Raw genomic sequence first — 8,166 nt, 5'->3', positions numbered from 1 at the left:
GTGACAGGGAGAGGAGATGCTTTATGTCAAAGGGTCTAAGCTGCAGCTTTGCTTGGAGTGTTACCAGAAAACAAATATATTCATCATGTGATGTTTAAATATAAAAATATATATTTAATAATAATTGGTGGGGCTGAGCACAGCTCGTGCCTGTAATCCCAGCACTCTGGGAGGCTCAGGCGGGCAGATCACCTGAAGTCAGGAGTTTGAGACCAGCCTGGCCAACATGGTGATACCCTGTCACTAATAAAAAATGCAACAAAATTAGTCGGGTGTGGTGGCGCGTGCCTATAATTCCAGCTACTCAGGAGGCTGAGGCAGGAGAATCTCTTGAACCCGGGAAGTGGAGGTTGCCGTGAGCCACGATCATGCCACTGCACTTCAGCCTGGGCAACAGAGCAAGACTTTGCATATTTAAAATATAATATTATAATAATATAACAATAATAACACGTGGAATGAGAATATGGCTCCATCCTCTGGGATAAAAAAGTACAGCTCCCATATCTGAGAAAAATTATAACCGTTTTTACTGAAAACACCTGTTTCACAAGCCTCTCCACAGTCTTCATGAGCTTAATGTGCTGTGAATGGATTAATGAATCTCCTATTATGTTGATTTCATATTCTTAAAATAATGTTGGAATAAAACACCTTATATCATTTATTTCTGTGTATGAACTTTCCATTCTAATTACTAAGATTTTTGGAGTCAGAAACACAGTAACTCACTCAATTACATAAAAATGTAGTATAAAATCAGGCAGAAAATATTTTCCCCTTACTGGTCTCCTTTTCTAGAATTTACCATGTATGTTGTGCACATGAATAGGTGACTTCCCCTGGCAACTGCTCTAATCCTGGTCCACAGAGAGCTGACAGAGCATCCAGATGTGGCCCCTGAACAATCCCTGCTGCCCAACAGCACTCACACCACGGGACCCTCACCCCGTCTCCATCCATGTCTGGTGTGAGCCCTTCCCAGGCCCATGCCTGGTGCCGCCTCTTCCCAAGTTCATGTCACTGGGTCACAAGAGACGGAATCTAAGCGAGATGAGAGGGACTGAGGGAAGGCACGGGTGAGTGTGAGCAAATCTGTCAGGCAGGACGCTTCAGATTCAGAGAAGATTCGCAACTCCAAGGCCCAGCGTTTCTGAAAGGAAGGAGACAGAACAATCCACCGAGAATATCATCTCACCTGAGGAGGAGCCATCCCTGACTCCTTTGCTTTCCTCTTCCTCTTCCGAGTTTCTTCCTCATGTACCAAGGGTCTTTAGAAACCAATCCTGAAAGTTAAAAATGTGTTGTTTATTGCTCAGAATCAACACACCCCCTCCCTGTAACACAACAACACATACAAAGGAGACCTCACCCTGAGAACATACGGTGCCCTCTGTTTTCCACGGCACCAGGGACGATAAACTCCTACAGGCAGTGGAAGGTGAAAAAACAGAAAGAAGCATGCAGAGCAGCCAATATGGACCAGAGGAGGGGGTGGGGGGTGGCTGGAGTGTTAAATGGGAGGTGTGTCACAGAAGTCACCACTGAGCGGGTGATATCAGAACAGAGACCTGGGGAAGGAAGGGTGTTTGCACCTGCAGCTGAGGGGCCAGCGAGTTCCAGGAGAGGGACAGCCCCCATGAAGGCCTTGAGGCAGGAGCAACCAGGGCTCAGGAAGAGGAAAGATGCCTGCGTGGCTGAAGCAGAGGGAGGGAGGAGACACAGGAAAGAGATGAGGTCAGAGAGGTCCTGGGGGCATAGATCCGGCAGGGATGAGGTCTTCTAATATTTTTCTCCCACAACTCCAAAGAATTTTTAAAATGATGAATTTCTTCACCCATTTTGAGTAAACATGTAATTTTTTCCTTATATCACAAATTAAAACCCTTACAAATAATGTAATTATCCTTTCCGTTTTAAAAGCATGCTGAGATTTTAGTGATATCCTCGGAAGCACATGGTCCCCTCATCTCAGAAGGGCAGGAGCGTGGGGGACGCGTTTACGGAAGTTCGGGAGGTCACCTTTGGACACGTGAAGGTGGAGATGCCTGTTCATCCTCCCAGCAGAGAGGTAAGGAGTCCACTGGACACAGGACTGTAGCGTTCAGGGGAGAGGTCTGCAGCGGCCATGGGGGTAAAGTTTAAAGCCATGAGATGAGGCCAGGCACGGTGACTCACACCTGTAATCCCAGCACACTGGGAGGCCAAAGTGGACAGATCACTTGAGGTCAGAGGTTCGAAACCAGCCTGGCCAACACGGTGAAACCCCATCTCTACTAAAAATACAAAAATGAAGCCAGGTGCAGTGACTCACGCCTGTAATCCCAACACTTTGGGAGGCTGAGGCAGGGGTATCATGAGGTCAGGAGTTCAACACCAGCCTGATCAACATGGTGATATCCTGTCTCTACCAAAAATACAAAAATTAGCTGGGCGCGGTGGCACATGCCTGTAATCCCTGCTGCTCAGGAGACTGAGGCATGAGAATCACTTAAACTCGGGAGGCGGAGGTTGCAGTGAGCCGAGATCATGGCACTGCACTCCAGCCTGGGGCACAATATCAAAACTCTGTCTCAAAATAAATAAATAAAAAATTAGCCAGGCATGGTGGTGCACGTCTGTAGTGCCAGCTACCTGGGAGACTGACACATGAGAATCGCTTGAACCCAGAGGATGGAGGTTGCCGTGAGCCGAGATCGTGCCACTGCACTTCAGCCTGGGTGACAGAGTGAGACTCCGCCTCAAATAAATAAAAACGGAAAATAACCTGGAGAAAGCAGGAAATTATAGTCCGTTGGTTTGCCATTTTGATGCCTGGCACAGACAGCACCTAGATTTGTGTCCCCTGGCTCCAGAGCTACTGAGGGAGTGAGTGAATGAGAATGACTGAGTGATACTAGTATGTCCTCTCTGGGGTCTCGTGTGCCAGGGTCCTGGTTGACCTAAACTCTGCAGAAAGACAAGAGGCTTCCTTACTGCCCAGACTCTCAAGGAAGAAAAATTCCTGGGGTCTAAGACTTCTCACTTGGCAATGACATTGGCTTAAATATTCCCAGACTCAAATCCTTGGGTCTTAGTTGGGTCTTGGGATGGTGCAAACCGACAGAATTGCAGGCAATGAGCGCTAGAATAGAACAGCGGACAGGAAGGTGGAAGATTTGAGGGAGGGGGTCAAGGACAGGCAGAGAAACCACTCCCCTCCCTCAGAGGCCCACCTGGGGAAGCACCAACTTTGCCATTCTAGAGAAGACAACGGGAAAGGGAGGAGTGTGTATAGGGTGGGTGACGGTGTGTGCCGGGTGGAGAGAAAAATTCCTTTTTCTAAATGTCACTGCAATAGCTCAGCCCATCCGTCTTACCAACGGCTGAGCACAGGAGCATCCTGTGAGGATAAACACGGCTTTTCCTTCCTCCAGTTCCTAAGTCTTCCAGCCATGACCAGTGATGTAACCCTCAAACTTCCTTCCCAGGAACCAGTGGCCCCTCTTTGTGGAAAAAATATTTGTGTTCCACACTTACATGATAGCATACTTATTTATATATGGTATATATATATGCACTGAAGTGCAATGGCACGATCTCCGCTCACTGCAACCTCTGCCTCCCGGGTTCAAGCCGTTCTCCTGCCTCAGTCTCCCAAGTAGCTGGGATTACTGATGCACACTGCTATGCCTGGCTCATTTCTTTTCTTTTCTTTTTTGTAGTAGAGATGGGATTTCACTATGTTGGCCAGGCTGGTCTTGAACTCCTGACTTCGTCATCTGCCTGCCTCGGCCTCCCAAAGCGGTAGGACTACAGGTGTAAGCCACCACACCTGGCCACATATTTACATTATAGCATCTCGACCTTCGGCTCCCCAGCAGCCTTGTGACTGTGTGTGTGTGTGTGTGTGTGTGTGTGTGTGTGTGTGCGCGCGCTCATGTGTTGTGACAGGCAAGGAAAAGCCAGTAGAGAATCATCGCCACTGTCCTGGCAGGAGGAGGTGGCCCTCGGGCTGCAGTGAACTGTGCTATTTGCACTCTCATCCTTGGAAGAATCTTTCCTGAAGTCACGGAGCCTCCAGCTCCTCCAGAACAGAGCTAGTTGTGTAGGGGTGTATCCTTCATGCCCCTCAGGTCCCTGACCACCTCCCCACCCTTCCTGAAGGGAACCCAGGACCCTGACTCTGAGTGCATCACCTGCTGGTGGCGAAGCCCCTGCTCATGATGGCCAAACTGGGCCCTGGTGATGTGCAGAGCACGGAAGACCCGGTAACTGGAGTGAGGCAGTGACACAGATGACAAAAATGGGGATGCCTCGGCACTGCCTGAGGACCCAAGGTCTGGTCTGTAGGGCTTTTCTGACCTTAGTGAGGCCTTCTCCTCTTATTTTGAATGAAATAAATAGCCACAGGAAGTTCAGACCCATTAGAGTTCAAATTTCCAGAAGAAATGTGGGCCCATCCTCACACTTGCCGCAGGCCCTGAGTCTTCCCTGAGGACGCCTCAGCATCTAAACCACAACCCCAGAGGAGGTGCTGCAGTTGTCCTGTGGCCAAGATGGGAAATGTGTATCCTCCAACAAAGGGAGACACAAAACACTCAAAATAATCCAAGCAGAACGGCATCTCGGGGCGGGCACGGCGGCTCTTGCCTGTAATCCCAGCACACTGGTAGGCCTAGGCAGATGGATCACCTGAGGTCATGAGTTCGAGAGCAGCCTGGCCAACATGGTGAAACCCTGTCTCTACTAAAAACACAAAAGTTGGGGCGGGCGTCGTGGCTCATGATTGTAACCCTAGCACTCTGGGAGGCCAAGGCAGGTGGATCACTTGAGGTCAGGAGTTTGAGACCAGCCTGACCAACATGGTGAAACTCCATCTTTACTAAAAATACACAAAGTAGCTGGGCTTGGTGGGAGTCTGTAAATCCCGGCTACTCAGGAGACTGAGGCAGGAGAATTGCTTTAACCCGGGGAGGTGGAGGTTGCAGTGAACCATGATTACGCCACTGCACTCCAGCCTGGGAGACAGGTTGAGACTCAAAAGTAAAATTAATTAAATTAAATTAAAATTAAAATACAAAAATTAGCCCGGCGTGGTGGCACACACATTTAATTTCAGCTACTTGCAAGGGTGAGGCAGAAGAATCACTTGAACCCAGGAGATAGAGGCTGCAGGGAGAGAAGGTCACGAGACTGCACTCACAGCCTGCACGATAGAGTGAGACTGTCTCAAAAAAAATAAAATAAAATAAGAAGAGTGTTTCTGATGTGACTGATGCAGAGATAATAAAATCTGAGTAACATGATAGAGACTGACAGGCAGAGGGAACTTCAGATGGGGGTGGGAGGGCATGGGAGACATCTCTCAGCCTAGACCTGAAAGAGGAGAAAGGGACAGGGCTGTGATCATTTAGGGACATAGGGTAAGAGCAGGGACAGCGACCTGAGACAGGAAGGGTTTTAGTGTTTGGGAAAAGAGAAAAGCAATGTGCCTGGGGCAGAGGGAGTCAGGAGATGCGGGCAAGCTCCCAGGAGGAGGCTGGACACTGGCAGAGGCCCTGGACACAGGGCTGTGGAGCCACACTGAGGAGCTGGGCTTTCAACATTTGTCCACATAGACCAGAGGTGCCTTGAGGGAAACATGCACTTAATAGCTCACAGCTCAAGATTTTAACAAATGACATAAGGAAAGAAAACTGAAAAATAGACTAACTGGTTAAATTACATTTCGATGTTAAAGGTTTCCAATAAATAATAAAGACTAGAAAGCATGCAGACCTCGATCTGATCGGACGCAACTAATTTCAAACAGAAACTATTTTGAAATTGTTTTTTAAAAAATCGAACAAATTCAGATGTCAACGGGAAAATAACTGGACCATATACATGTACAGAAAGGAATGATGTGGGCTGGTTATAGGATGCCACAAAGGCATCTTTCAGAAGTGATTACGGATTAAACAAGAAATATTTAAAACCAAGATTTATCTCAAAGTAAAACTGCCAAAAAAAAAGAAGGAAAGAAAGAAATGAAGAAGAGCCAGAAAGAAAATATGTTACACAATGAGAACAAAAGCACTTTCGATGTCCCTTTTGCTTTCATTTTTTGTTGTTGTTGTTTCTTTGTTTTTCTGAGATGAAGAATCGCTCTGCCCCCCACACTGCAGGGCAGTGGTATCGATTCGATTCACTGTAACCTTTACCTCCCAAGTCCGTGTGATTCTCATGCCTCAGCCTCCTGAGCAGCTGGAACTACAGGTGCACGCCATCACGTCCGGCTTAGTTTTTTAGTATTTTTACTGGGGTTTCACCATGTTGGCCAGAATGGTCGTGAACTACTGACCTTCAGTGATTGACTCCCAAAGTGCTGTGATTACAGGCATGAGCCACCACGCTCAGCTTTGATGGTCTTTTTTTTTTTTTTTTTGAGATGGAGTCTCACTCTCACCCAGGATGGAGTACAGTGGCGCAATCTTGGCTCACTGCAACCTCCAGCTCCCAGGTTCAAGTGATTCTCCTGCCTCAGCCTCCTAAGTAGCTGGAATTACAGGCACGTGCCACCACACCCAGCTAATTTTTAAATTTTTAGGGGCAAAGGGATTTCACCATGTTGCTCAGGCTGGTCTCAAACTCCTGACCTTGTGATCCTTGTGATCCACCCGCCTCAGCCTACCAAAGTGCTGGGATTACAGGCATGAGCCACTGCTCTTTTAAAAAGTACTATGGGCTAGGCATGGTGCCTCATGCCTGTAATCCCAGCATTTGGGTGGCCAAGGCGGGTGGATCATCTGAGGTTGGGAGTTTGAGACCAGCATGATCAATATGAAGAAACTCCGTCTCTACTAAAAACACAAAATTAGCTGGACGTGGTGGCTCATGCCTGTAATTCCAGCTACTTGGGAGGCTGAGGCAGGAGAGTCATCTGAACCTGGGAAGCGGAAATTGCGGTGAGCCGAGATTGTGCCACTGCACTCCATCCTGGACAAGAGTGAGATTCCATCTCAAACAAACAAACGAACAAACGATGACTATGTAGGCCAGGCACGGTGGCTCCTCTCTGTAATCCCACCTGTAATCCCAGTAATTTGGGAGGCCAAGGCCGGAAGATCCCTTGAGGCCAGAATTGAGACCAGCCTGGGAAACATAGTGAAATCCCATTTCTGCAAAAAAAAAAAAAAAAGTACAAAACTTAGCCGGGTTTGGTGGCTCACGCCTGTGGTCCCAGCTACTCAGGAGGCTGAGGCAGGAGGATTGCTTGAGTCTAGGAGGTCGAGGCTGCAGTTAGAGGAAATCACACCACTGTACTCCAGCCTGGGGGACAGAGCCAGACCCTGTCTCAAAACATACACTAATTAAAACTATTACATAATAACAGAAAATGATTCTCCCATTTCACTGCCCCTACCCCACCATGGGAAAAGGGAAGAAAGTGTCTCACAATTGAATTAAGTCACTACCCTCTGGCTGTATAGGGGTTCCAAGTGGAAGCTGACCTCTGATGCCAAAATTTGTAGAATGTACATGCCTTATAGATAGGAATTTCAAAATTCTCTGTATCTGTATAATTTAAACGAGTTTTAAGTTATTAGATTATATACAGAGAAGTCAACATGTCACAACTAATCATATCCAATGAACTCACTCATTCATCTGAACCCAAAGTCCCCCACTCCTTTTAATCTTTTGAGACACGGTCCCCCTCTGTTGACCAGGCTGGAGTGCCGTGGCATGATCTCGGCTCACTGCAGCCTGGACCTCCTGGGCTCAAGTAATCCTCCTGCCTCAGCCTCCAGAGTAGCTGGGATTACAGGTGTGCACCATCACGCCCGGTCAATTTTTTTTTTCTTTTGGCAGAGATGGGGTTCTCACTATGTTGGCCAGGCTTGCCTCGAACTCCAGTACTCAAGCAATCCCCTTGCCTCAGTCTCCTAAACTGCTGGGATTACAGGCGTGAGACACTGTGCCCAGCCCCTCTGTTTTCATTACTGTGCTTCCCTCCCTAATTCTGTACATATCTCTCATTCTCCCCTTCTCTCTCTAGCTCGTGTTTTCTTTTTCCCTGGGATCTGCTCCTCCTGCTTTTTTTTTTTTTTTTTCATTTTTGCTCTCTTGGCAAATCCCTCAGTCCTCCTCTATTTTGCCATCTGTTACGGTCTTTCTCATTCTTCTTCTCTGTCTCAGGTT

General features: G+C 47.7%; 1 protein-coding gene across 1 annotated transcript in view; it reads right to left on the bottom strand.

The window, feature by feature from the left end:
• LOC105514829 (zinc finger protein 813-like) overlaps positions 1–8,166 on the bottom strand; it is a gene marked incomplete at its 3' end in the record, with an annotated part of 35,186 nt that overhangs the window by 13,806 nt on the left and 13,214 nt on the right. The window lies entirely within an intron of this gene.

This window comes from Colobus angolensis, unplaced genomic scaffold (genome assembly GCF_000951035.1).
Source record: "Colobus angolensis palliatus isolate OR3802 unplaced genomic scaffold, Cang.pa_1.0 Scaffold25, whole genome shotgun sequence".
Lineage (NCBI taxonomy): Eukaryota > Metazoa > Chordata > Mammalia > Primates > Cercopithecidae > Colobus > Colobus angolensis.
The sequence above is the reverse complement of the archived record's forward strand: the minus strand, read 5'-3'. Positions and strand labels throughout refer to the sequence as shown.